This window comes from Malurus melanocephalus, unplaced genomic scaffold (genome assembly GCF_030028575.1).
Source record: "Malurus melanocephalus ecotype Western Australia unplaced genomic scaffold, MMel_1.1 scaffold_19, whole genome shotgun sequence".
In the NCBI taxonomy this organism is placed as follows: domain Eukaryota; kingdom Metazoa; phylum Chordata; class Aves; order Passeriformes; family Maluridae; genus Malurus; species Malurus melanocephalus.
Window position 1 is genome coordinate 729066 of NW_026623251.1, and position 27637 is coordinate 756702.

A 27637-nucleotide genomic window follows, 5' to 3' on the forward strand; every position below is an offset into this window, starting at 1 on the left:
CTCTATCACTCAGGAGTTTCCTAAAGATCTTCAGCTTCTGGAAGGAGAGAATTGGCGCTCATGAATGCACTGCACCATTGCTCATTCTGTCCTTCTGGGTTGATTTTGTACCCTGGATACTTCTCCCCTAGTCAATAATCACATCATGTTATGAGGAGTGGCTTCCCTTTCTTTATTCTTTGGTCTCTTTTCCTGTCACTGACTGGATCTTTGCAGTGTCCTTTTGCAGCAAGCAGCACAGACAGTGACAAGTGAGTGGAGGTAACAGGAYGGGTCCTTAACCACCAGCAGCATTGTTATAACATCTACAGAGCTGTACTTGAAACAGCTCTTCCTGCCAAAACTATATGTAATATCAGCCTAAGGGTAGAGTCATCTCGACCCTAACTTATATTTCCCTGGCTAATCGATCTGGTAGGAATATACACACGGTTATTGTTATAGTRCTTCACCTTACACTTACATCACATTCCCTGGAGAAGCAAATGATGGGACAGCCTTACTTATTAAATCATTTCCTGGAGGGGAGAATTCATTTGGGCTCATTTATTATCATTTGTCCTGGAGCTCTTCTTTTACATTTTGAGCATAAGGAGTGGGTGTTATTCATAGCTATGGGTCTAAGAACCAAAGGCTAATTTCAGGAAAACTGTTCTATTGTTTGAGGCTGATCACTTGATGTTTGTCCCAGGTGCTGGACACATGTTGCTTGCTGAAGGAGATACGGCTTGATCTCAGATCTCAGATTTTGGTAACTACCAAACAAAAATAAAATTAAACTCAAGTATGCCTATTCCTCCCCTGCAAATCAACTGGCATTTAGCAATATTGACTTGAACAATAAATACATCTCTTCAACAATCAAATCAAAATTACCTCAATGAGGCACCAAATGAGTACAATAASAGAGACACACAAGTTGGGCAGTCCTCTACATATGAGTCCTCTGCAAAGACAAACAGGACTTCAGTCCAGAGGAACCCACATAGCATCTATGCCACGGGCCTCAAAGTCCCYCCCGCCCCAGCACCTCTCATTGCACTTCAGAGCTGTAGCAAAGGCCAAATACCACAAACATAACTCACCACAGAAACAGAAGAGGGCAAGGCTCTCTCCAAAGTTCTGGGCAGCAGAAGGCTGTGGTTTGCACCAGTGACCCACATAACTATTGCCACAACTAGCTCCAAAGAGAAAGGTAGCAAGCCCCAGCTGGTGGTGTCTATCTGATCCAGGAAAAACTGCCTCCTGCCCACAAATCGGAGAGTCAGATTAAATGCTGGGGACATGGGGACAGGATCACAATCACACCTTGCCACAAATCATGTCTTTTCTCTGGCCCCTCACTCACCTGTGCTCCCCTAGAAGGAATAAGCTGCAGCAGAAACCCAGAAGCCTCCTCCTTCAAAGGTAGGAGAAGCCCCTCCTGCCTCCCTTCAGGAAGTGTGCCACAGAAGGCCTGCCACACAGACATGGTATCAACAAGTGCTGACCGAACCTCCTCTCATCTGCTTGGTGACACTCAAAAGCCCCTCTACAATGAAGGCAGGGGGTGGGGGTGGCGGTGGGTTAGGAGGTAAAACTTCCCTAGGGTGAAAAGCCAGGGAGGAGCTACTGGCTGCTGCTGTTTKTCGTTCCCCTTCCCAGGGTACCAGAGGGACGTGAAATGTATACATACCGAAGTAATACCTGTGCCTCTTCCCCAGTAATTAGGGTCTGAGATAGAGAATCTCCCCATCCCCAAACACCACTGCCCCACAGGTGACTCTAGACCTTCTTGCACAACTTCCTTCTCTTGCCCCCTTTCCCACAAGTAACTCGTGATTATCCCAGTTTCACCTCCATGAATGACTCAGGACCTGATCTCTTCAGGAAATCCTGCCCACTCAATTGTGCGGGCTATAAACCTTAACCAAAGGATGCTCCAATCAAATCTGCAGTTGGATGCCAGTTAAATATTTTCGTACTTATGCTAGATTGTGATCTGATGTGTAAMCCACAAACCATATATACAATTGCAAAGCTTCCATCTCAGAGGTATATTAGTGTCTGCCTCTACACTCCAAAAATATGTGATTTTTAAAAAATAACAGACCCTACAAATTGTTTTGGATAAATGGAAATTTTATAACTCTTTTCAATTGCAGTTTACACAAGATTGTATTTCAGTTTTGCGAGGATCTTAAGTAGAGCATATTGAAAACAGTTCAGTGAGCAATTGGGTTGGTCAAAGCAGGGGAATTTTCTTAAATTCCTTCTGTCTTTAGACTCCACAGATGCCCACACACCTAAGTGTCTGTCTGCCCAGAGCCACACCTTCACACCCCCCAAAAAAGTTGGGCAATACCCCAACTAATTAAAGATCAAAATAAGGGCAAATAGTCTGTTAGAGGGTTCCTTATTTATCCAGCTCTCAGTCTCCTGGGGGAGCACTTCTCAGCTCTGGAACTGAAATGCAGGCTGTGCAGCATTTCTTGAGAACAGAAGCAGAGAGAGAGCCTTTTTTTATCCTTGGCCAAACTCATCAGCCTCCTCCTTGCTAATTACAATTTCCCAAATTCTTTTTTCCTCTTAGCATTTTGAAACTGAGTTCTGAGGCCAAATCTTGGAGGAAGGAACTCTGGTCCAAAACAGCTTCAACTTGAGACAACAGTTCACTAATATCAGTTCTGGGAAAACTTCACTTRTATCAGTAGGACAAAAGGTAGCCGAGGCTTAGAATGCCTGAGATGTCAGAAAGGCCTCCTTTCTTACAAACATGGTATTCATAAATAAAACTGCTTTTGAAGTACATTGGCAAAATCTGAATTGGGTAGTAGGTTTTCTGATGTCACCAATTCACAGAAAGGTCAATATTAAAAACCCAGATGATTTAAAATAAAAAACATAGAGGCAGCCACTCATACAAATGCCATCCATCAACAAAATTAGATTCAAACATATGATCAGTTTCATCATTTCCAGCTTATTTTCTGTTCATCTGAAAAGAAGTGTTTTTTTTCTGGAACTGAACTATAGGTCAAACGGCTTAGCTTTTGACATCTATAGTTTGATAGAGAAGTTGCTTTTCGTTATTATCGGTATTCCCAAATATACAATATTAACTCTTTCAAAGGCCAACAGACAGAGGAAAGAATGTGAATTTGTAAATCACCAGTGAATCTAACATGTTGTCTCTACCCTGGTAACTGAAAACACAGTGCAGGTTTCCTGCCCTCCCCTTCCCAAGTATCTCACAAGAGTTAAGTGGTGGGTGGACAGGCATCCATCTGTACTTGTGTTCCAGAGCAGCACAGGACTGTCWGGCCAGTGCTCCGAGCCTGAATAGGATAGTGCTCCCTTGTCATTACCATGTGAGGCAGCASAAGTCATGAAAGAGCAAGCTGCTTCGCTTGCTACGACATACCTAAAGTCTGTCTTCCCTGAAAGTGACTCATAAAACAGCTCTTACAGAAATGCATTTATATGTGGATAGCCCATGTTCAGAGCCAACCAACTTGTGCATATAAGAGAAGCAGCCCAGTTAAAATAAAGCTTCCATCATTCTTTAGAAACAACAGTGTGCAATTTCTCTCCATCTTCCTTTCTCATTTACACACTCAAAAATAGCAGAAGTGAGAAAGCACCCTCTCTACCCTGAACTAAATAAATGTTAAAGTCGCTGTACTTTTTAATGCCCATGACCCTGAAAATTGAATGGTAAAAAGCCCCTCCTGCCCATCCAAAATATCTTTATGCCACAGCTGGAGTTGTGTGCCACTAGTTTTAGGCAGGTTTGGTTTTATGTCTCGCAGTGCCATGCACAGTGCTGCACTGGAGCCTCAGGAAACGCCTTGACAGTGGGACAACTGTTCACTGAGGCAGCTACATGTCACTGGCTGGAGACCAGTACTTTCAGCAAAACAACTTTTGCTTTACTCAACATCAGCCCTGTTAGGTGAAATAACATGAGCTGAATTCCATTTTCAAAGAAAATGATTGCACAAACCAGTGCTATCTGCGAAACAAATAATTAAGCAAACAAAGCCAGGCAGGAAACTCAATTTGAAAATAAGTGTGTTTCATGAAGTGCCAGGCCTTACTAGCTAGCCTGGCTCTGGGGACAAGCAGTCCTGTCTCTGACACATCTGCTCGCTCTCCTCTTTCTGCACTGACACATTTCACTGCCCTGCCCTTGGGGAGTTTGCTTTAATCCTTGGTGGTACTCAGCAGAGGGACCCTGCAATGGTGAATGGCTCCGGCTGCAAAGCTCTGCAGAAGCACCATTTGTGCCTGTGACTTAGCTGGCCTTTTCTGTTTGGAAGGAGGGTGGCTTTAAAGTCCTTGCAGGGAAGAGGTGACTTCTACAAGAGAAATAACTAATTGTTCTGTACTTCAGTTCTTTCACTGTTGAACATATCTGCTGTGCATGTACCCTTGTTCCTGCCCTTTCTGKGGTTGAAGAGAGGTCTGAGCGTACAACACTGGGCTAGGCAGAGTGCATGATGAGAAGATGATGCAGAGCTTGCTAGAGGAAGGTCAGTAGCTCTTCATCCAAGGGATGGTGCCTGGAGGATTCCATGGGAAGAAGCCAACCTTTCAGTTCACCATGTAACAGTACCTTCATGCAGTTAGAGACATTGAGAAGCCCAAGAGCTACCACCTTGAAGGCGAAGTGGTTGCCAAGGGAGTTGCCTTCTTAAATAACATGTATTCTTGACCCAGATGCAGACCATGTGCAGACTGGCCTTGCTGCTGGACAGCATCCTGTGTAACAGAGAGTGGAGGCTGGTGGCTGAGGGCTCATGCCAGGTTTCAGTCAAAAGTACTTGCCTTTCATTTTGCTCCAGACTGAGCAGTGTAAATGAAAGAACTGCATCAGCCAGCACCAATTTTATCTAGTCAAAAGTTTGGCAAATTAGTATGAGTCAGAATTTATTAAGCAGCTGCTGAGGTTGCCTGAGCTGGCTGATCTTTTCTCCAACAATGTGCACATGTATTTCAGAGAGCAGCTGTTGGGTCAGCTGCTTGTTCTCCCAGGTCCAGGGCTCATTCTGGCCAGGAGAGAACTATGGGTATCATGCTGGTACTGCTTTCCTGGCATCCCATCCCTGTATCTGGACATGTGAGAGAATGAAGGGCCCTGATGGGCTCATCACTAAGGGAGGCTCCCAGTGCAGTAGTGATCTCCTCACCAAACATGGCCAGGTAGCAGAAACCAGACAAGAATCAGGATGTGTGCCACATGTATGTCCCTGCACACTGAYGGACAACAGCCAATTTGAGACACCCAAGCACACAGCTGGAGCCAGCTAGCAYGGCATCTCTGCACTTTCTTTCAGAACATGGACTGTGCTCTGTCATTGTAGACACTTTAGGGTCAATCATCTGCTGGCAAATGGGAAAAAAGTGTCCAGGGTGATTTACTCCTGGCTGCTCCTGTCCTGAGGGCACCAAAGCATGTCCAACTCCAAAGCAATGCAGCATTAATACCAAAACAGTCAGCTGCATCCCAGAAGACTGGTGCCTATTTTACTCTGACCAGCACTAGCCATGCTTGACTAACATGGAAGGTGACCCCACAAGAGTTGCACACACATCTAGGGGGAGAATGGGGGCAGAGTGGGGTAGAAAGGATCAGGGTGAACCTTCCAAAACACTTTTCTCTGGACGAAATTCATTACTATTGGTATTCTGCACTAGAGCAAGACTACTAAGTACAGAAGTGAAAATTAATTATTATTTAAGAGTGGAATGAGTGTGACTCAATATGATTTGTTACGGGCAAACAGAATAAAGTCCAAACTGCTAATATACAAACCTGGAGGTTTAAAAAGGCCATTTTTCAAAGTGGAAAACAGTTCAGCTTTGAGGTAAATGAGATGGGAGAGAAACACAAACAGGAAAAACTGAATAGTTAGGAAAATGAATATTTTTGTTGGTGTTTTGTTGGAACAATCATAATTGAGAAAGAAGSGTGGCCTGGAGAGAAAATAAAGTGATAATTAAATATGTAGATCTTGGTCTCTGTATGGATTTGTGTGTATGTGGATATGGGGGGAGGAGAGAAACTAGTAGCAATAATTAATGTAATTTAATTGATTGCAACTGCAAAAAATTGATATAGGGAGCAAAAGCACAGGAAAGTATTTGTGAACMGGCAATTTAAGGGCACTAAGCTTTTTTCAGCAGAGTAAAACCAAAGGATATCAAAAACTAGTTCTAGACAATTACTTTGTGGTACTATGGGTGAAATAATTATTCAATAATGATACACGAAATAGCTGTAGCCAACAAATATTACTGTTCTAGAGTTTGGACATTGATGACACATATTTTCTTCCCAAAAGGGACTATGGAGTTTTTTACAAATGTATAAGAAAYCTGAAGGCAGTGATTTAGATTGAACACATGCAAAAAGTCCAACTTGTAAAGTGCTAAAAAGAACTGTTAGGAAAGATTCTGAGGATCCTTGGTAAGTTTGAGAAAATAAGTTTCATGTGCCTAGAAATAAGGCAGCACTGCACTAGTATTAAAATGAGTAAAAGAGGAATGTTGGGTGGCACTGCAGCAAGATACACAGAGAGCTAGTGAAACCTTCATTCCTGAGCTTTTCAATTCAGAAGAACTAATTCTAGAGGATAGTATAATCTTCATCAGTGAGTCTAGATACATAGAAAGTGGATCACAGCTTTTATCAGTGAGATAACAAGTTTGCTTGACAGAGGTAAAAGGGTTGCTGTAATTTATTTGACTTCTTCAGGCCATTTTAGTTCATGCCATGGAGTGATAGAATATATGTATGGATCATATGAAAAGGATTAAAACTGGATAACTGGTAGGTCTTGGGAAGTGATACTGTAAGTGAAGAGTCATTGTTTGATAGGTGGTGCTTTTGGTCCAGCTCATTCAAATCCAACTTGAAAAGATGCACAAAATGATTCTTATTGAAGTCTGAAGGTGGTATAAAGATGGAACTAGTAAGTGATGAAGAGACTGTCTTTGGTGCAGAACAATATAAATTGCATGGGCTCATGCAAACATGATGTATTTTAATGCAGAAATGTATGACTCAGCTGTAGCAGAAAGTAGTCCTCCTCCTATCAGAAAGAGATTTTTATCCAAGCAAGCCAGAAATATGGAGAAGACTCAGAGGTCATAGAAATATCTGCCAGAGTGAAATACAGTGTCAAGGGTAACAAKATCCTGGGCTGCAAAACAGGAAATATTAAACAGGATAAGGGAGGTTACATTATSCCAGCTTTATCACCAAGAAAATTGCTGCTGGGATCACTGTATGGGCAGGGAGGAGTCAGGAGGGTGCTGAGAAGAGCCAGAGGATGACTGCAGCACTGAGAAAGATGCCATGGAGTAGGGTTGCCATGATGTAGCCTGTTTTTGGATGAAAGAGAAGGTCATGGGTGATCTGGTAATGGCATATAAGAGTCTGACACTGGAGACAGCAATGAAGTAACAAGGTTCTCCTTGGTTTAGCATTTACAAGCATTGAAAGAGCCCATGGTGGCAGATGATGCAAGGCAATCTTGGAGACTAGAAATGAGGCAAAAATACAACTGAGGAAAATTGCTAGAAGCTCTGCTGGATTTTTTGAAAAATGGGAATATTTCTAGAAATTTTTCTAGAAAAGAGCGTGTTTCTCCTTAATTGAAACAGGGACAAACTCAGGAAGATTGTCTGGCAGGTGTTATACAAATCAGACGAGATGGTCACCACAGTCCATTCTGACCTATGTTTCTGAATCTATTATAGAGGTCGTATTCTGTGGGTGTATTTTTTGCTTGCTCTGATTGCAACCGGGGTTCACACCTACCTTCTGGTCAGTCAGTGCTGTTTCTCTGCATCCAGCAGTGATTCCCTTCCTGACAGCCTCTTTTCCTTCTTCACTGCTGTAGCTAGAAACAGCAATCTGCTTCATCACCTTCCCTCTTGCTTTACAGAAGGTTCAAACTCTCACAGGCCACTCCTGGCTCCCCACAGCTCCATTTCTGTCCAGATGTCCCCAAGGCTCCACATTCCTCCAACCCTACTCCTGCTGCTCAATCCCAAGAGATGTGTCTGGAAAAGGCCCTACAGAGTCCTGGAAAGATGTCTGTGTCTCTCTTCAGCTACAGAGAGCGGCYGTGTGAGTGTCACAGACTTGAGTCACAGGCAGTTTGCGGGTGGCTAAAGGCAGCTTTTGAGGTAAGGCAACTCCAGTGACGATCAACTTGCCCACGTCATACTCCAGGTTCCTGGCAGAGTGGGGAAGGGACCCAGCGCAGACTCCCGTCTCATGCACGGGCATTCACACACACCCCTGCTAGCATTTTTGGTGGGCTGGCCAGGTTTTCCCCGAGGAGCGAAGCGCCTGCCTTTTCGCGCTGCCCACACTCCCCCCTGCTGGTCGCAGCGGGCTGGGCGCTCGCTGCAGCCCGCTCCATCTCTGACTCCATCAACTTTCTGCCTGCTCCAAATTCTGGGGGTGAAACACCGCAAAAGATCAGGATGRCATTTGCTCCGATGCCTTGGAGGTATGCGGGATTAAATGTCCCTCACTCAAGTGTTTCGTCAGGGCATGAGTTTCAGCCTGGATGAGGCGAGCAATGAGGAGTGCCTCTTTTCAGCTGATGCTACAAAGTAAAAAAAAAGCCCGTGTAAACGCAGGCTCCCGGACCACGGAAGTCTCTGCCTGTAAATGCCATGGTAGGAAAGACTCAACAGCACCAAATCAGGGCCACTGGACAGGCGTGTGAACAGGAATATCATTAAGGCCTCGCATGACTCATAGCTGGAAGTGGAAGTGCAATCCCATTACCTGTGCCCTCTGACAGGACGGTCATAACCCCAGCAGAAAGAGATCGTTAAAAATTAACTTATTAGTATTGTTGTTGTTTTTCCTAAGAAGCCAGACAGAGCACTCAAAGGAATGGTCTGACCCCTCCTGACAACCACCCTCTGAAAACAGGACTTTTCTGCCGAAGATAGGGATTAAGGAGAAAAATGAGTGAAGATTTCCGTTTCTGAGATAGCTGGTAATAATTAGCATGTTGCTAATGGAGGGGCATGTTAGTCGGGCTTTCCGGGGAATGTATTCTAGCTGCGAGAAGATGGAAAAATTCCAGAGTGAAATACAACTGGCCTTGCACCTCATATTTCTTGCGCTCCCCAGATCCCATCAGGCCATTAGAAAGCCTGACCCTGAGCGCACTGAAGCTACTCTGAGCATTTTCTTTGTTTGTAGAGGACTTGGGGGCAAGGCTGCTAAACTCTGAAGATAAAAAACAGGATCATACTCCAGTTGGAGAAAGCTGAGGCTCAAGAAACCCATGGGATACCTCCATCTCTCTGGCAGTATCTTTTTGCCAGAATAAGACTATAACTCTTGCTGAAGTTTCCCCTCCACCCCAACATACTCTCAGAAGCTGGTTCATAAGGAACAAAAGCACCCCAATATGCCAACCAACACAACAGACCAGTGTGTGACCTAGTCTGTGGGCTTTACATCACCACAAATCACTCTGAATAAAGCAGTAAGGCAGCACAGACCTTGCTAAAAAAGGGACAGAACAGCCCCACTGTTAACCCTAGCAGCAGATCAAATTTTTAGTACATCTCTGGCCTATCTGGTAAGGAATCCAACACTGATTTACTCTGTGGTAGGACACTTCTCACACTGTGAACCCATACGACACTACCAGTTTTCAAGCAGGGAAGAGAAGAGCAACTTCTCCCAACACCTGGGACTGGGCTCTTTTATATACGAAGAGTAAGAAACACCATCACTTTGTGTTATTGTTTACTATATGCATATGCAGCAGGAGTAGCTTAAGATAGTGTAAGAAAAAATAGTCATACATACAGGTTCTAGGGTATTTATGAGTGAGGAAGGACAGATAAGGTGGCGTAGGAAGAAAAGATGAAAAATTTTGCCCAAGGCGGTTCAGAGATTGAGGAAAGCATGAATTTGAATGAGAAAGTTTTGAACATCAGATGATCGCTAAAGAATGTTGCTGTTTTTCCTCTCCTTCATAAACACAGAACAGGGAAAGGGAAAAATCCACAGTGGAATCTTAACTCGTGTTACCGGCATATAAAGAAAAAAGACTCACTCCATGCAATTACTTGCAGCTCTCTACAGGCAAAGACTCACATGGGAGAGGGGACTGAAGGTCCATTAGTAATCACAAAACCCAATCTTCTGTAATTACCATCCAACCCTAAACAAAAAGTCTTCACAATTTGCCAACCATAACCATAATTCTATTGTCTTTACTCCTAGGTCCCTTGGCTCACAGTTGCAAGACCACTCATGCAGAAAGCCAGGTTCTAATTGTGATAGCTGGTGGAGACAAAGAGAAAGTCCACCAGGGAAAGATAAATATTGTTCTATAAAGATCACCAACCAAATCTACTCAAATTCCAGAAGATAAGAATCGTTAATAATTTCCTGCTCAAAGTGGCCAGCCCTGGCCTCTGCTGGAACCTCTTGTTCCCATGAAGCTAACATTTTTGAATAATATTTTTTTTAAAAAAATTACCCAAAACTAAAGCAGTTTTCCCCTGTGTAAAACTTCTGTCCCTAATTTAGCCAATGTTGGCTTTAGGCCATCACACTTTTTTCTTCACTAGTGGGTCATACAGTGCATTTAGAGAAAAGCAGCTATATCTGAAATGCTCACACTCTATTTTAAGCAAAACAGTTTCCATCCACCGCCAAAAGACATAAGCATTCCAGTAAGTAAAAGCTGCCTCTTCGTCTTATCAGAGTGAATTTTTTTTCAGATGTTCCTGAAGGACAAAAAACCAAGAAATGAATTTTGAAATAAATTCTCTCTTGTAATGGTTGATGAAACACTTTGACTGCAAATATGCAAAATCACTCTCTGGAAATGTTATCCACCAGTGGACTCCAGCACATTCAGATTCTCTCTCGCACTCCAATAGCTGGAAATTTGTAAATCTGGTGTTATTTTCAAGTATTTTCAAGACCCTTTTGGTTTGGTGATATATTCTCTTCAGTCAGAGCAAATAATTTGTTAAGAGCTGCTTTCTGGCTCTTCTGGCTCAGCAGAGCAGCTGCAGAAGTGATTTGCCTCCTAAGAAAACCTGTAAACTTTCTGCATCCCTGAACAGGGAAAACAAGACCAGTCATTACCAGAACAGCATCGTATCATGGTCTGCAAAATATCTGTGGCCACGACCACTCCTGTCAGAGCTGAGCTGCCTGTGCCTGCCTTGTTCTTCTTAGTCTCAAAACTCCCACCCAGGGCATTTCYCTCTGTGCTATCCCCACAGGAGCCATCCAGCCACAAGAAACAAAACTGGTTCTGCTCACCAGAAATGTGGCATTTTGCTTATTGCCATGCACCACGGAGAACTGGGAACCAGATCCAAGGGAGGGCTTGTGCAGTGGGCATTGGAGGTCAGAAAGTTATCGCTTTATTTGTAAACATGAGAAAACTTCATCTGGAGTCAATAAAAACAGAGTCCCGTGGGGCTGTTTTCCTGGGTCAAAAGCAATAAATTCAAAGAGCTCATCCTTACAGAGAAGGGAAATTGGCAAAGAACAGCGGCATAATAATATGTCACATTGTATTTCTACAGGTCCTTTGATCCCTGGATATTTACAAATATTAATGAGTCATGCTTCTCAAGCACCTTTTTGGAAGGTATCATTAGACCATTTTCAGATGGGGAAACCCACAGGARAAAGAAGTTATCCTTCCATAGCCACACAGAGTGTCTGTGACACAGCCATAAGCAGAAACCAGATATTCTTGCTTCCAGTCCTTTGTTTTTAATTATAGCAACATTCTTCCTCCCATTTTTTATGCTGCATTTTATAACAAGTCATAAATGAATGCACCTATGTAGGACATTTGTTGCTGGTTTATTTTCCACCAGTCACACTGGTATTTTACTCCTTGCATTTAAATGAATTTTAACTGACTCTATTACAGCAGAAAACTCAGTAATAAATATATACTGTGGTCACACAGAGGGCGTTGCTCACACAAAACAGTAATTGCCTTTACAAGCAGCAACAGGACACTGAAAGTTTAAGAACAGATACATCCTTAATGTTTGAGAAGGAAATGTTAACAAACGAACAAAAAAAATGCATCTATGCGTGAGAGTAAATAGCAAATAATGTGTTGTGATGTCTTGGTCAAGTTCAGCAGTTCTAAAGCTGTAGTATCTAAGAGACCAAATTTAAAGAGACAGAAATCAGTGTCTATTTGTTTGATGGAAGAGTAGGGGTAGAAAAGAATGAAATTTGAAAATCATCAAGTATTCTCAAGTATGTGAGAAAACAGCTATCTGTAGGCTCCTTTGTTCTGGGGCATCTGATAAAAAAGTGATCTTCTTTGGTGACACACCACCTAGGATGGCTTTTTTGCTTCTGTTGTGGATAAGCAGGACAGTTGTCACTCGATGACCAAATGCATGGCGGCTTCTCTGTTCCTCTGGAGCACCAAAGCATTTTATTTTCTTTTAATTTTTTTWATATAATTTTTTCTTTTAAATTTTTTTCTTTTTTTCTCTCTTTGTTTTTTACCCTAAAATGTTCAKATCCTTTGCATATAACAGCTCATATTTTAAAGCCTCAACATTATCATATTTCAGGCTAATGGGATAACTTCATTAACATACAGGGCCAGTACTCATTAGCATATTTCTAAAAACCATATCAAAACATTCAGATCCTCCTGTCTYCTCCCTCTGAAATCTATAAATTTTTCCCACCAAATCCATAGATAAGAGGATGAGCCAGGCCTTTGCATTAATTCTGAYCCTTACTGGCCTTGAAGTAGTGTGGGAATTTGATCACTTTATCATTTTTTCCTTGGATTTYTCCTTAGCCTCACTCTTCTCTCACTCAACCTCATTTGGGTTTGTCCTTTAAAGAAAACAAAGTAATTGCTCTGGATTTTACCAGGGGACATTTTGCTGGTGGCATAAACCTGTCCAGATATTGGCATTTACATCAGAGCAAGACATCTAGACGTACTCTAGCAGTCAGCAGAGAGAAACAGGCATTCTGGGACATGGGTAATCTCATTTTAAGGCAGATGTTGAAAAGTGCTCAGATGAACTAAGTCCTGGAAGTGCCTATCTCTCTCCATTGGCTATAAAGATTGCCTGGAGCAAAAGTTCAAATACAAACATCAAAAGTTAAGGGAGATGAAAGTGTATGATCCTCAAAGTGCCTAATAGAAAGGCACTTCAATAGTCAYTGAGCTTTGCCTCTTTGTAGTGCATGAAGTAATATCTATGTGTTTTCCATGATGTGATCAAACAGCAACAGCAAAGAAAGAAGAGCATTTTCTATGAAGGAATCACAATGCTTTAGTCCTTTCTTTGAGGTATCTGCTCACATGCCTGAAGACAGCCAGGCTTAAGCCTCAACCTCAAATCCAACAACTCCAGTTCCAGTATTTCTGCTGCCATCAGAGGAATCAAATAGCCTTGTCTCAGCAAGAGGAAGAACAATTTTACACCAAACTTCATTCAAGGGAAGAACTTCTTGTCTGGCTTCACTGAGCAGATGCCAGTAAAATGCAGTCTTCCATAATGCCAGCTCATATGTCCCTAAAGGAATATGAAGCAAAATACTTAATTGTCTCTAAATTTATATCAAAAAGGTGTATCAACTCATTTGCCTTCTTTAGCACAGTGTGCACCTTGTCACCAGTGAGACCTCATTTTGTCCACCTCATGAGAGCAGGCCACACTCAGACTCCCCACAAGAGCAGACATTGCAATTACTACCTRCACTGATGATGCAGCCAGAGACAGGCCAGAAACCCCAGATAGCAGGCTTTAAATCAAGCTTGTAGTCACAAAATACTCCCATATTTAGACACCACAGTAATTGTAATCCCAATATTATGATAGGTGGTAGAATGAAGCTCAAAAGCCTTGACACCCTCCTCTCCGAACCAACCGTTTCTTCATGTTTTTCATACAAGAAAACAGACAAGCACTGGTGCATATTCCTGTTCATTCCTTTCTTCGTTAGCAAGGCTGACTGTCACTTTGTCCATATTCTTTTCCAAATTTAGCTACATTCACACAATGTCAGCATCTCAACAAGACTAGTAAAGACACCAGTATCACTTCCCAACTGCAAAGCCTGATTTGTTGTGGGGAGTCTTGCTGCCCAAAAGCAAATTTTTCAAAAATGCCTGAGCAAAGAGGAAGGTTTTTGTGAGTTTAATGYTCTGAGCAACCATCTTAATAAAGTGGAAGTGTCTGGGAGATTCTGCATCCTGAATGATCTTCTCGTCTTCAAGTATTTGACACTGTTTTAATTTGAGTCAAAGGCCTAATGGAGTTCAAAAAGCTATCCACAGTCCTAGTTCTTCCTTTGAGACAGTCTACTGCTAAGGAGTAATTTCCCTGCACTTGCTCTTTGCATTACGAACTAGGATTGTTTTTCTCAGTTTCGTTTTTTTTTTGTTCTCTAGGAACACTTATTGGCAGAAGTGTCTTTGTTTCTTAGAAGTTCATCAGCTCTCGCCATCTGTTTCTCCCATGATGTCACTGCTGTCACTTTTGCCTCATCGCTATTTCCACAGCAATCAATCAGAACTGGATGCCTCAAATGTCTGACCTCCACCAGGAATTAGAAACCAGTAAGGATATGAAAAATAAAGAAAAGGATAATGGGAATCAATACCAAGGAAAAGCAATTGCTCAAAGTATCTACCTCTAAATGTGATTCGTCTGCTAAATTTCTGAGCTACAGAAAATACAGGCATTGTATTTTAAGAATATTTTAAACTTGGTCTCTAAAGAAAACCTGTTTGAATTTATGGACTTTAAGAGGTAGTTATTTAGCAATGTTTTAACAGCATTTAAAAGGAGTGATTTCATTTTCATACTCAGACTCCTTTAACTTGAAAATCAAGTCATGATGTGAAAACTATTGTCACTGCTTACATCATAAGAAAAAGAATGTTGACTTTTAAGTTGGGGGGCTAATTTCTTTTGCTTAATACTAACACCTAATAAAAATAGRAAAAGAATAGTATCTTTGTTAACAATCACTCTGTAAATTCAGATAGGAGACATCTGTAGGTTTTGAAACATACATCAAAATCAAGGAAAATGCCAATGCAAAAACTTAGTTGTTTCTTTCTGAGAAACAGCAAACCTTTCCCTCTTCCCATCTTTCTTTCCTGTGCTGATTACACAATGTCAACAAACAAACAAGGCCATAAATTCAGTTGTATTTTCACTTGGTAGGGCACCTGTAGCATGTGCTTGCTCTTACATAAAACAGAGCTTTTTAGCCAGTTTTATTGCTCTCTCCAGTATCAGGATGCTCACAACATTCCAGCCAGGAGCCCTCTACTGCTTTTGGGGTTGTAACCATGCCAGAAATACCACTGCAAAAAGGAAGGCTTCCTTTCCATGCACCAGAAATAATATTTTCCACAGAACCCCAGCTTGCACAGGTTAGTGTGACCACAGGCTTCTTCCTCAGCCCCCTGTAGTGTCTATCATGATGAAAGCTTTTGAAAACGCTTTGTACACTAAACTTCCTGGAGCCAACAGGAGGGCCCAGTGTGGGGTTCTGCAATATGAGCATCCATCTAAGTGGCCGTGTTCCTCATGGAGTCCCAGCACTGCATATGCTGCGTATCTGTGCTAGCAATTACTGCAAAGGGGTGCAGCTGAGCCTGATCTCAACACAGCTGAAGCTCAAGCACTGCCAAGAACAGAGTGTGTTCAGTGCTGTTTTAAGGAGTATGGCTTGTCTTTGTATGCGGGAGCTCTCCTTGTTCTCATTACCTCTCTTGAGCGCCAGACTCCTTGAGGTAAGCAAGAGACCCTTCTCCTCCCTCACTCACAGTGAAAACTGCTTGCCTCAATTTGGAACCTCTTTTAGCTAGAAATTATCCCCTCTGGATGTTTGTCTGCATCACTGGAAGACCTGGTACATCCCAGAGCATATACCCCTATGTATCTATCCAAYGATCTCCAGAAGGAATATGTCTTTTTTGCTTGTGGAGACATCTCTCAGTATATCCTCAGTTTCATCTTCAAGCTGTTTCACTGTTCTTTGATTTTATCCTTTCACCATCCCAGAAGAAGATTCCTATTCTCTACATCTCATATTTGGAGACAGAGATAAATGAGTACAAGGCTTTTTTTATGGATTATGTGTCTGTCTCCTTAGCAGCATACCTATCTTGGTGCATCGGAACAAAGAGGCTGTTCTGAAGAGATGATTTCTCTTTTTTTAGTGAGGGAGAGAGGCTGTGGTGAAACAGTTTTTGTTCTTGATGGTTGGCTGGTGTGAGCCAAGCAGAGGAAAAGGAGTATTGTCATGGCATAGTCATTATAACGCTCCAGGTGGCCCTTCCCAGGAGTCCCATGTCCCTGTTGTATAGTTTCAAGCAAGACGTCCATCAGTGCCACCCTCTTTTTCAAACATTACATGAGCGTAACTGATCCTTTTCAGTAGTTATGGATGAACACACAGGTTCTGAAGGCTGAATCAAAGAGGGCCCCGTTGCATCATCACTTCCACATATGCTCAGACTTTCTTCCTCCTCCATTTCACTCTGTCCCTCGTCCTTGGTTTCAGCTGACCCTTCCCTCATCAGTTACTCTCCATATCTCAATTTACCCTGGGAGACTCTCCAGCTATCTCACACCATTCATCCTTACATTCCTCAGCCCTTCCAGACTTGAAACTTTAGGGCGCAGATTTTTCCTTGTGCGTGCGAACAGCAGTGGGTGGAGTGGCTGCTCAAATCTTACTGGATCTGCAATATGGGCAGTGTGGTCTGTATGCACTTAAAAACAAAATCTTGAGGGAAATTCTGGAGCCAAGCTAAAATGTCAGGATTTTGCTCAAAAGGCCAATAGATCTGCAATTGAGAAAATGAATCACTGGCACCAAACAAGATAAGCAGGAGATGAGGAAAGTTAGGCTGTTTGCCTAGAAGCCTTTTGTACTGATCCTGGCCTCTGACTTTGTGACCTGACAGAGGGACTGTTAATTTGATTTTAGATGAAGAGGTGGCTTCAGGAGGAGAAGTGAGGAAGAGAGCATTTTGTTTTTTTTGCTTCACCTAGCCTGGCAATGGCCATTTCACTCTCAACTTCAGTGACCCCAGTCTGTCTCATCACAAGAAACCAGAGTTCAGTGTCTATTCTAGGAAATACAGATGGGAGTAAAGTGAAGGAGGGGGGAGACCCGTTTCCATGGTTTCAAGCTCTTTCTTTCTAGATGTTGCTTCCCTCCTGTTCACACAGATAATTTCTCCAGTTTCGAGGCTCAGGCCCAGCTCTGCCTCCTGAAGCAAGGCAGGGTCTTTCAAGTTGTTCACTGAGGCACATGGCAGGGAAGGCCATGGTCTGCTCCTGCTCATGTCAGGGTAGGCTCTACCATGTGTTGCACCTCAGCTTCCACTGAGTTTTCAGGTTGCTGTGTCCCACCACAACCTCCTTCTTCTCTTCAAGCTGACCCTCACACAACCGAAATCCAGCTGGATGTCTCCCTTAGCTGCTCTGAACCACGGGGGATACCTCTAGGATAAGCTGTAACCCTCGTCTGTCTTTCTTTCCCCAGGACAGGAGGCTCATTAAACCCCGTTATTTCTCTCTCTTAGCCTCGCCAAAAGGATGCCCCAGCAGCCCCATTTTTTTCAAGGACATTTTTTCTAACTCCTTTAAAGGCTGTATYCAAGTAGGCCCTGCTGGTGGCATATAGGGTGTTCTTCTGGCAGGGGCTGAGCTCAGCCCACTYCTGTGCTCTCCCTCCCTACTGGCCTGCAACAAAACTCCCTGCCACTTTCCCCCTCAGCATTCCCTCATTCTTTCCCCCGGCTCAAGCACCTTTCTCAGAAAACCCTCCCCCAAGACCAGAGGCAGATATTCCTCCTGGAGACTCTGTAAAGCAAAAGCAAAGGTAAAGTAAAGGAAAAGTAAAGACAGGTCAGAGACATCTTTCATATTGCCCTAAGCTGGGGCTGAATTTTCCTGGAAACATTTCCAGCCTGCTTTTTCTAGGAAGAAATTAATGTAGAGAAGCCTAGAGCTGGGCTCCTGCCCAAACACAAGAAGCCCAAACACAAAAAAAAGTGAAAAGGGGGCTAAAAGGATAGCTACCTTATCATTAAAATATGAAAATGATTAAGCTTATCTTCTTCTTACGAAATAGAGAAGAAGCAAAGCAGCAGTGTAAGGGGTCTGCAGTTGAACACACTTTGTTTGCAGGATAAGTGGCTTTTATTCCTGTGAGGAGAACTAAGCTGTGTTTACAAATAATGCTGACGGTCCAGCCCTGACTGTGCTCCAAAAATGCAGCATCCCTATTCCTGGATTGCCTCAGCACTGCATCCCCAGAGGCAGGGAGAAGCAATAAATCAAGAGTAGCAATCCAAAACATGACACAAGTTTTGAGCAATATTTTCTTGTGCCTTGTGGTAAATAGAGGGCTTGCTGTCTCCACATCCCACTGGCAATTGCTCTGGTAACAAAAATATTATTGTCTGCACTGTCCTGGACAATAAAGACCCCTCAGGCTCATTGTTTTAGTGTCGGGATYTAGCCCAAGTATCCCTACCACGCCTCTGCCTCTAAATGCTCTGATTCAGTGACTTGGCTGTGGGGTAGTGAGTCACTCCCTTCCATCTGCTGCTTGGGTCAGCCCTGCAGGTGGGACAGAGGTGATGTGACTGGCCTTGGGCTGGCCTGTGAGACAATGGCAAGTTACATCCCTGCAGAAAACACTGCTTCAGAGCCCTTTGGATTACAATAGTTGTGAGGTGACCAGTGTGTCTCCTTCACGCTCTTGCCCAGCCCGTAGCTCTGCTCCTGTGGACTCCATCTCACACCCATGAGTTCCCAGGTCCCGTGTCTTCTGAACCCTAGAGGGTACTAGAGAGCAATATTCAGGTTCCTGAGGAGCAGGACACTTGCCTGCGGTCCCAGAGGTGTCTTCTGTGAAACTAGAAAGCAGTCCTACATACCTTGGAGGAGCCTTGAAGGCACCAGGGCCTGCACATCCCTCTCATTCACCATTGCTCTCTGAAGGAACCTGGTCAGCGTTGGGAACATGCAAAGCCTGGCAAAGGATGTATTTCCCTCTGGAGTTTCAAGATAGGCATGTCTGGGCCCTGGGTGAGGATAAAAGATGCTAATGTGTGCACCTGTCAGCACTCTGACTTTAATAACCAGGGGTCCCTTTGCTACCAACTCCTCTGCTTTACCGGATACATTGCTCAGATATTGTGGTCCAAACAAGAAAAGACACCAGTAGGGCCAGCAACCTGTACCACATTACTGCAGCTGTCCGAGCAGCAACTGCACATATCCCAGCACTCAGTGTGAGTCCATACTCTGCCCTGCCTGGAATCGTAATACAGAATGGGATCCTCCTGAACTCATCCCATCTAGGCACTCACYCAAGTTTTAAATGTTCTGCAAGTTCAGACACAAGAGAAACATTTCTGCCCTTTCTGCTTTGCCCCGCTATGACAGAAGAACAGCAGACAGCCGACTGGGAAGTAAGTCAAGCAGGCCCCACCAAATGAGGTTTTCGAGCATAATGACCAGTCTTACTGAGTTGTTTCTGTCTCCTGGACCACGCAGAGTCCTGACACCAGTAATGCCCTTTTGCTTCTGGAGATAGAGGCATCTCTGATTCCTGACAAGCCAGGGTGACAGCTGTTAGCAGTGCTGTAGAGCATGCTGGCCATTTGCCAGCTTTTTGAGGTTGGCATGTCAATTACACCTGAGTATAGAGAGGATTTGAAGCAAATCTAACCACTTACAGTTATAACTTTCTATTCGGGTGGAGAAAGTATACAGAATTTCACAAAGCGTGGGTTAAAACAAAAACACACTTTCAGAGCAGCAGGAAAAAAAACTACACAACTTTCTAAAGAACCAAAGAGTCCTTTGCAAAACCTCACTCCCATCTTAGAATGCTAGCAAAGGGTTCAGCTTCATGGTAGAAATGGATCTGTTGCTGAACAGGTCTAAACCATTCAGCAAAGTGATCTTGAAGTTCCCTGTGCCATTTGGCAGAACTATTGCTGTCACCTTGGTATTGCCTGAGACTTTGAAAGAAAAATGAGACATTACTATGCAGAAGTGATTTTTTAAAAAGTCACAGTGGCTTTTTTGTCATCTTGCAAGCAAGAAAAAAAAAAAACAAACTCATCCTTTGGTCCTGAGATTTGAAAATGCAATATAAAGGGCAACTTCAGTGCTTMCAAAAAGCTGGAAGCCAGTAAAAATGCTGGCAATCTTCAGGTACTTTGTTTTTCCATCATTATAAAACATCACATTCTACCAAAAATCTGTGAAGCTCCCGGCAATCATTGAGTGTGCTACTAGCCTACAAAAAGCATAAGACTGCCACAATCAGCTTTCTGCTATCTGACAAACTTCACTGTCTGAGCAACCATTGAGAATTTACTGTTTCTCACATCCATCACCTAAAGTAACTGTTTGTGGTACCCCGGATGAGTTCTTTCTGCATCCACACAGCTCAGGGGAGAACCTTCCAGGAAGTGGTCTGAACCCCAGCAGGCTTCCCAAGTCATGCTTACTACAGCCACCCCGAACCATATCACAGAATCAYCAAATCACAGAACCATCAAGGCTGGAGGATACCCTCAAGATCATCTGTTCCAACCATCAAACTAGCACCACCATTATCACACTTAAACCACACTCCCAAATGCAACATACAGACACGTCTTAATACATCCAGGGACACTCACTCCATCACCTCTCTGGGCAACCTATTTTAATACTTAACTGCCCTTTCAGTGAATTTTTTTCCTAATATCTAATCTGAACCTCTCCTGACACAACTTAAGGCCATTTCCTTTCATYCTTTCACTTGAGACATAGTAGAGGAGATCAACCTCCACCTCACTGCAGCCTTCTTTCTGGTAGTTGTAGAGAACAATGAGGTCCACTCGAATCTCCTTTTCTCCAGACAAAACCCCCCAGTTCTCTCAACCGCTCCTCACAAGACACATTTTCTAAACCCTTCACCAGCTTCATYGTCCTTCTTTGGAAAGAAGCAGAGCAGGTGAGCACACACATAGTCACACAGTTACTGAAACCACACCATGGTGAGAAAAAACAAGTGGACCAGTGGTTCAAAGTGCAAGCTCAGGCACAGACACAAATTTAGGGGACACTTCCCTTATGAAACCATGGGAAAGGTAGCAGTTACCTTGACAGCAGCAATCAGAACTCAGGTTTCTAGCAAGCTTTTAAAATTATAAGTCCTCCTTCACTAGCACTGAGATGAAGGCAGATTTAGAAGCTGTTTATCACACTTCAGGTTCTGTTATCACTCCATAAAGAAAATAAATGTTTTGGCTATGAATACAGTCAATTATTTGGCTTCTACTATGCATACACAGGGGAACTTTCTAGTAACTTCTTGCACAGTCATCAAATACCAGGAATTTATTCATTTCCCCCAAACTAGGCTCAGGCTTGAATTCTCAATTCATAGACTTTGAACTTGATTCAGGGTAACATTGTTTTATCTGAAGTTCACAGCCCCTTAAGGCCATAGAGGGCCAGCCAGAACATCTCATCTAACCTCATGGTGCCCCCAGGCCACAGACTTCATCAGTTCAAGAGCTACACTTGCATTCAGCAAATCTCTGCCAGCAGTACCAGGAAGATCTCCAAGATTTGGGTGGGGGGTTTTTTTGGTTGGTTTTTTTTTTTTTTTTTTTTGTGTTTTTTTTTTTGGTTTTTTTTTTTTTGGTAAAGAGAAGGTAAGATATTTATTAGGGGTAGTTTTTTTTTTGTTTGGTTGTTTTTCTTTCCTAGTGCAGCTTTGATAGAACAAGTCACATAAAGACAGAACTATAGTAAAATCTTCATCCTTCCAGTCCTTGCACCCTATCTGGGTGAGGACAAGCCAGACTATTTCCAGTTGTTCTCCTGGGTGTCAATATAGGGCTTGGGATCAGACTTCTCAAGCCAGTGATTCTGCCATTTCTGGAGTGCTTCCCTGCCTCGTGCCCCCACTCTGCCTCAAACCCCTGCTGTTTCCACCCCATCCTTCCCCACTGGTGAACCCACAAGGAAAAATGATACCTGAAAAACCATTTCTGAAGGTCAGTTATCCAGTCCTAATAAAAAAGGCTGAAATTTCCATGCAATTTCAACCAAGAGGTTGTGTTGTAAAAACTGAGCTCATTCCTAAAAAGAAACAAAGGGGAAATCTGTCTACAAGGAACAATTCATAGAACACATCTCCATCAGGTTTGGCCCTTCTGACCCTCCACAGACCTTGGCTTTGGCACCCATTTACATAGTGTGATCCCAGGAAACCTACAGGGGAGAATGGAGAGAAAGGTGAGATGATCTTTGGTTCATATGAAGGCATAAAAGAGAAATTACATAAGGATTTATGACATCCTTCTTTTTTTTTTTCTTTCACCATCTTCAGAGATTCAAACAGTCAACCTAGTATGAATGCTCACGGTCAAATTCCTGTGGGCAATGTTCTTGCTGAGTCAAGCTGGCGGAAAAACAGAAATTCTGCTTTGTGGGAAATTCCAGGACCTCTGTTTTCTCTCTAAATTAATCAGAAAAGTCAGAAATCAACTTTTTCTGCAAAATGACATTTCCAAGTGTTTTTCTTGAATATTTGGAAGAAAAGATAGGCCAGTCTGAGTTTTACAAGCCACAGTTCTGTGAGATGTGTGCCAAGTATAAAACCTTTTGGACATTTCTGTCTGCAATTCCAAAAGCCACATCACATTATAGTAAACAAGTGCAGCCACAGAGTTAGTGCTCCTCACAGCATCAGATTGCCGTGCAGAAAACACAGTGTCAGTGCAGGCAGTGTCTGCAACCTTCCCCCAGCAGACATACCAGGCTGGGAGAAGATCCTTTTCCTTGTAGAGCCATTTGTTGGGCTCTCTTCTGATATCTGTGCGAGGTGAAAGTATGTTTACATTGTGAGTACTTTCTCCTTCCACTGTTATTACCTCTCCCACACACTGTGTGTGTTCCACTGACGTGCAAAGGAAGCTACAGCTGATAAAGGAAAGGGACAGGCTCTTAAGATCTCCCCAGGGCCTTGAAACAAAGGCTATTATGAGGAGCTGTCTGTGCTCCTTCCAGTGCAGAGTGCAGGCACACCCACGTGGCAGCTCCTGATATCTGTATTGTGTGATCCTGTGCAGCATGAGTGAGGCTTCCAGCAGGTGCTCTCATATATCACACACTCAACAGAGTCCATGAGGCTGAGTGAGGAGGCTTTCAACCCTACATGCTTTCTCTGCCTCAAGAAAAGGCAGTAGTGGGCAGCAGCAGATGGCTTCATGAGGTGTGCTCAAAGCATGGGCCCTTCCAGCACGGTAGGACAGAGGACCACAGCCTCTAAAGCCCAGGCTGGAGTTGGGGTGGGAAGAGGGAATTGAATAGATGAAGATGTGATAATGCTTTTGTATGCCAAAGTTGCATAGGATTTCTCTAAATCAAGCCAGAATCAAGCAGAGATTCCACAAAGAAAGGCAGTCCCAGGACAAGGTCTCTCAAAGTGCTCAGACAGCAGGGACAAAAGAACGTTTAACAGAAGTATGATAAAAGAATTGTTCTGTTAAATCCAACCAKCACCTCCTGCTCTGTTGCATATTTGTAACAGCGGCATACTGGGGAGACTGCAAATGCAGGCCTTAAGAGTTACACTATGAGGTGCGGGAGAACTTTAGTTAGTTTAGGCAGTGAATTTACCAAGGACTGACTGGAGCACAAAGGAAGTAGTGCGTGTGGGCTCTTCACAGGCAGGCAGAAACAAAAAGCATAACGAATCATTGCAAACTCCTAATGGGAATTAGTAGACAGAAGGGCTGCAAGACATATGCATGGAGCACATGAAAAACAAGAAGAGGAGCCTAGGAAACCAAGTAATTGGATTACTTCTTCTTGAGCAGGAGTATGAAGTTCCTTCCTYGTGAAGGTGCTGTAACATTCATAAAACTTATGCAGCAGGAGAGCAGCCTGGGGCCTCTTCAGTGCGCCATAAGAGGAAATAATACAACAACAAAAGGGATTTCTAATTGTAGATACTGCTGTCAAGGTGCTGTAGTGATACAAATACAAACCCTCATTCTACTATGTGTTTCTCTCAGGAACCATCCCCTCCGCTGCCTCCAGATGTGGCTAGGTAAGCTGTGCTCTCATAAACTGCTCTTTACAGGACCGGGGCCAGAGTTTTACCAGCAAATTCAGTTTTGGGGAGTGGCTTTTAATGAGGCTTAAAAGGAAGAGAAGAGGTGTGAAACTTCCAAAAAGCTTCATCATTCTCACTAATTTCCCCAGACAGCAGAATCAAAGGCCAAGTGACTTGATCACATACCTCCTACTTCTTTCTTCACAGATCAGGAAACAGCAACAGCAGCATGCCACAGCGGTAAGAGTGACCTGTGGTTGAAAAGTTACAAGGAGCAGTGAATTCCCAGGAAGCTTTCACAGAGCCACTGCTAAGAGGGTTTTAGGGATGATATCCTACCAAGACTAAGGGAGTGTAAAGAGAATAAAAGGAGGAAGAATATACTATGGTGACAGTCATGTGGTGCAAAGGGTTTAATACCAGCCTAATCTGGCATTTTAGCTCCCTTYGAATACACCTGGAGTAGTTTGGATCTAAGTGAGATGTCAATGGACTCCAGCCTGGTGTTATTTTCTTTGCATAGGAGAGAATTCCCACAAACAAAAAATAGATTGTTATAAAAAATTCCTAGCTCCTCTACCAAACCCTAAATGGGAGGAGAAATGAAAAATAGGAGGACTGGCAGCATACTGTGAGATTTTCCCCAGTTCTTCTACTGCAAGAGCCAACCTTTAGGATGAGCGGGGTTTGTGCCAGCAAGCATCCATTCACATGATGGAGTTAACTCATGTAGTTTACTGTCCAGCTTCCCTCTCCATTAGCTGACTTTGCAAAAGAGCATCTGTGCCTCACTGGCTCCTCTCCATACTTTTGGGGGCTTATTCCATAGCCTCACGTGCCATGCAGGAAATGGCACGACTCTACAAATCCTTTCCCAGAGGACTGGGAGGAGAGATGTCTGTCTGACCCAGGGAAGGGAAGAGAGCCCCTGAAGGACTTGGCAGCATGGGGGAGGGGGTAGCTGCACCCGCATTGCAGAGCAGTTATGTCAGCAGCCTAGGGGTTGCACTCTAGCCTATCTCCTTGGCCAGCCAGCCAGCTCGAGTCAAAAAGCATCTTCGATTTATAGGGACGTGGGTGTGGATAAGACACAAGTTACCAGCAACACCGGAGTTATAATCTTATTAACTTCGCAGTGAACACCCACGCTAAGCAGTGAGGCCAGGGAGGCAGGATGAATCCAAAAGAGGAATAGGGCAGTCAGGCTTGTAGTACTGGTCCAGTTGTAGCCTTCCCACTCTTTGCCTTCACCCCAAAAACCCAGTGATCTCATTGCCAACTGCACAAAGGGAGGGCAGGACATGGTTTTCCTGCCAGTCTCCAGGACACAGGATCTCAGCAGCAGGACCCCTTCCCCCCTGCCCGTATTGCAGCCACTCATCCCTCCTCCACCTCCACCCTGATACCCCGCAGCTGGGCCCAGAGCACACAGCCAGAAATGGAAGTTGTCAGCGCAATCACTGTTGGTTTCACAACCTCCTATTACTGCAGCTTTACAGTTTATTTGCTCTGTGTGCCAACAAACATGGACACATGCTCTATTCCTGTGGATATCCGTGCATCTGTGTGTCATGCAACTCACCTCCTAAAGTAGAAGGGAATGTCAGGCCTCTGAAAAGGTGATATCCTTGGTTTGGCAGCAGCACATTTTGTGGTCACTCTGTGTATCAGATGGGCATGGGAAATTCCTGCCGGACTCTGGCAAAGAGTTTCTCTCTTGGCTAATTTTTAATGGCAAAGGTTTTGTAATCACCATCCGAGCCTGAGGAGCAGAAATTCCTGAGGGGTAATTGGCTTTGTCGGTCTGCTGGGCGCACTCAGCCTTGATCTCTTCAATTACTGTATGCATGTACGTACTCTCACGCTGACACACCAGTGAGGACAAGGCTGCCGGCTCCATGGATGGGTGCGTGTCTTCAAGCAGGGCAACCGCCCTGGCAGCTAATGCAGTGCACAAGGCATGGGGCAAGGCTAGTAAGAACCAATTCTAATCTCAGCTTGCTGGGAGACACTTCAGGAAAAAGATCACTGGGGGGACAGGACCTGTGGGGACAAGAGGACAAATGAAGTGGGCCTCCAGTTGCTCCTCCTCYACCATCTGACTCACAGGTTGCTGACCACAAGCTTCTTCACCTGCCACCCCATGAGGCACCTCATTCTCATTAGCAGCAAGGAAAACACTCACAATGGAGGCTCAGCTTCAACTGGCAAAAAACTCTGCACATGCCAGGGTGGCTTATTTTGAATTTTCTGCCAGCAGAGCAGCACGTTATCTTAAGACTTTTGCCAGCATTACAATATTGATGGGAGGGACGGGATTACTTTTCCTTCCCTTAATTAATGGAGTTAAGCAGGCAAAAAGTTTTTGGGAATGGATAAGGCTGATGACCTCTTAATGCTGCCTCATCAGCACACAGCATTTAAAGGATGTGTATGACACTGGAGCATGTTTTGAGGCCGCTGTGGGCCCAAGAGGGTTACACACAGGCACAACTCTGCAGGCCTAACATCAGTTATATCAGATTACACACCGGGGTCCTAGGTACAACAAAGGAGTCAGGGTATGCATGCACAATCCTCCTCATGCATCCTGTGTCTTCAGCGTGGTCTGAACACCACATTTTTCCGCATCATCTCCTGTCCATCTCTGTCCCCTCAGTCCCATGTACTGCTCTCATCCTGCGCCATCCTCCTCACCTCCTCCCAACAGYAAACTCTCTGCTACTGCCTTTCCTCCTTTGGCCCTCAGGTCTGTCACCCATTCCCAGATCACCCCAGGAGCTGCTGCCCCTACAGCAGTGGCGGGTGAGTYGTTTTCCAGCTCCAGTGTCCTGGAGTTCACCACAGGCAACTTTCACTCCCTCATCTCCTTTAACTGCGGTCAGCACCCCCCGGGCTGGAGGAACTCGTAAATACCACGGTCTTGTGAGGGAGTCTTCCATCCAGTAATTGACTACACTTTCCAGATGCACTTCCAGCAAGAAATTAAAAAGCAATGTGACCCTTACTGAGGGCGCAGGCACCCCCCGCAATGCAAACACCCTCTCCCAGGAAAGCCGTGTCCCCACCGACATGGGGCTGGCTGGGCTGGCAGGAACCACAGTGACTGGAGCCACCGGGGGGGCTGAGGGGCCATAAATCAGCCCTCTGCCGGCCCTCGCTCTCTCCCAGACCCTTATCAGCGCCACTCAGCATGGTGGGCGCTACAGGAGGGATGTGAACAGGGCCGCCAGCAGAGATAAGGGCCCCACTGGAACAGGCCCCGATCCGCCGGGAGCCTCCAGAGCCTGCAGGCACATGGGCTGGCCGGCGGTGCCCGCCCCGCGCCTCTGGAGCAGCGGGCCTGGCACAGAGATTTCCTCTTCCTCCCCGCTCCCATGCCCGGCTTCCCTTCCTCCCCGCTCCCAGCTCCGGCTTCCCTTCCTCCCCGCTCCCAGCCCCGGCTTCCCTTCCTCCCCGCTCCCAGCCTCGGCT

The 27637-nt window shown here is 44.4% G+C and overlaps 1 long non-coding RNA gene across 1 annotated transcript; it reads right to left on the minus strand.

Annotated features, from left to right (window-relative positions):
• On the minus strand, positions 1 to 26196 carry LOC130588800 (uncharacterized). Its single transcript, XR_008967028.1, has 3 exons — positions 25746 to 26196; positions 24350 to 24414; positions 1 to 37 (listed from the first exon to the last, which is right to left on the minus strand). It is a non-coding gene; the product is annotated as an uncharacterized LOC130588800 (long non-coding RNA).
• Positions 26197 to 27637: the final 1441 nt, after the last annotated feature.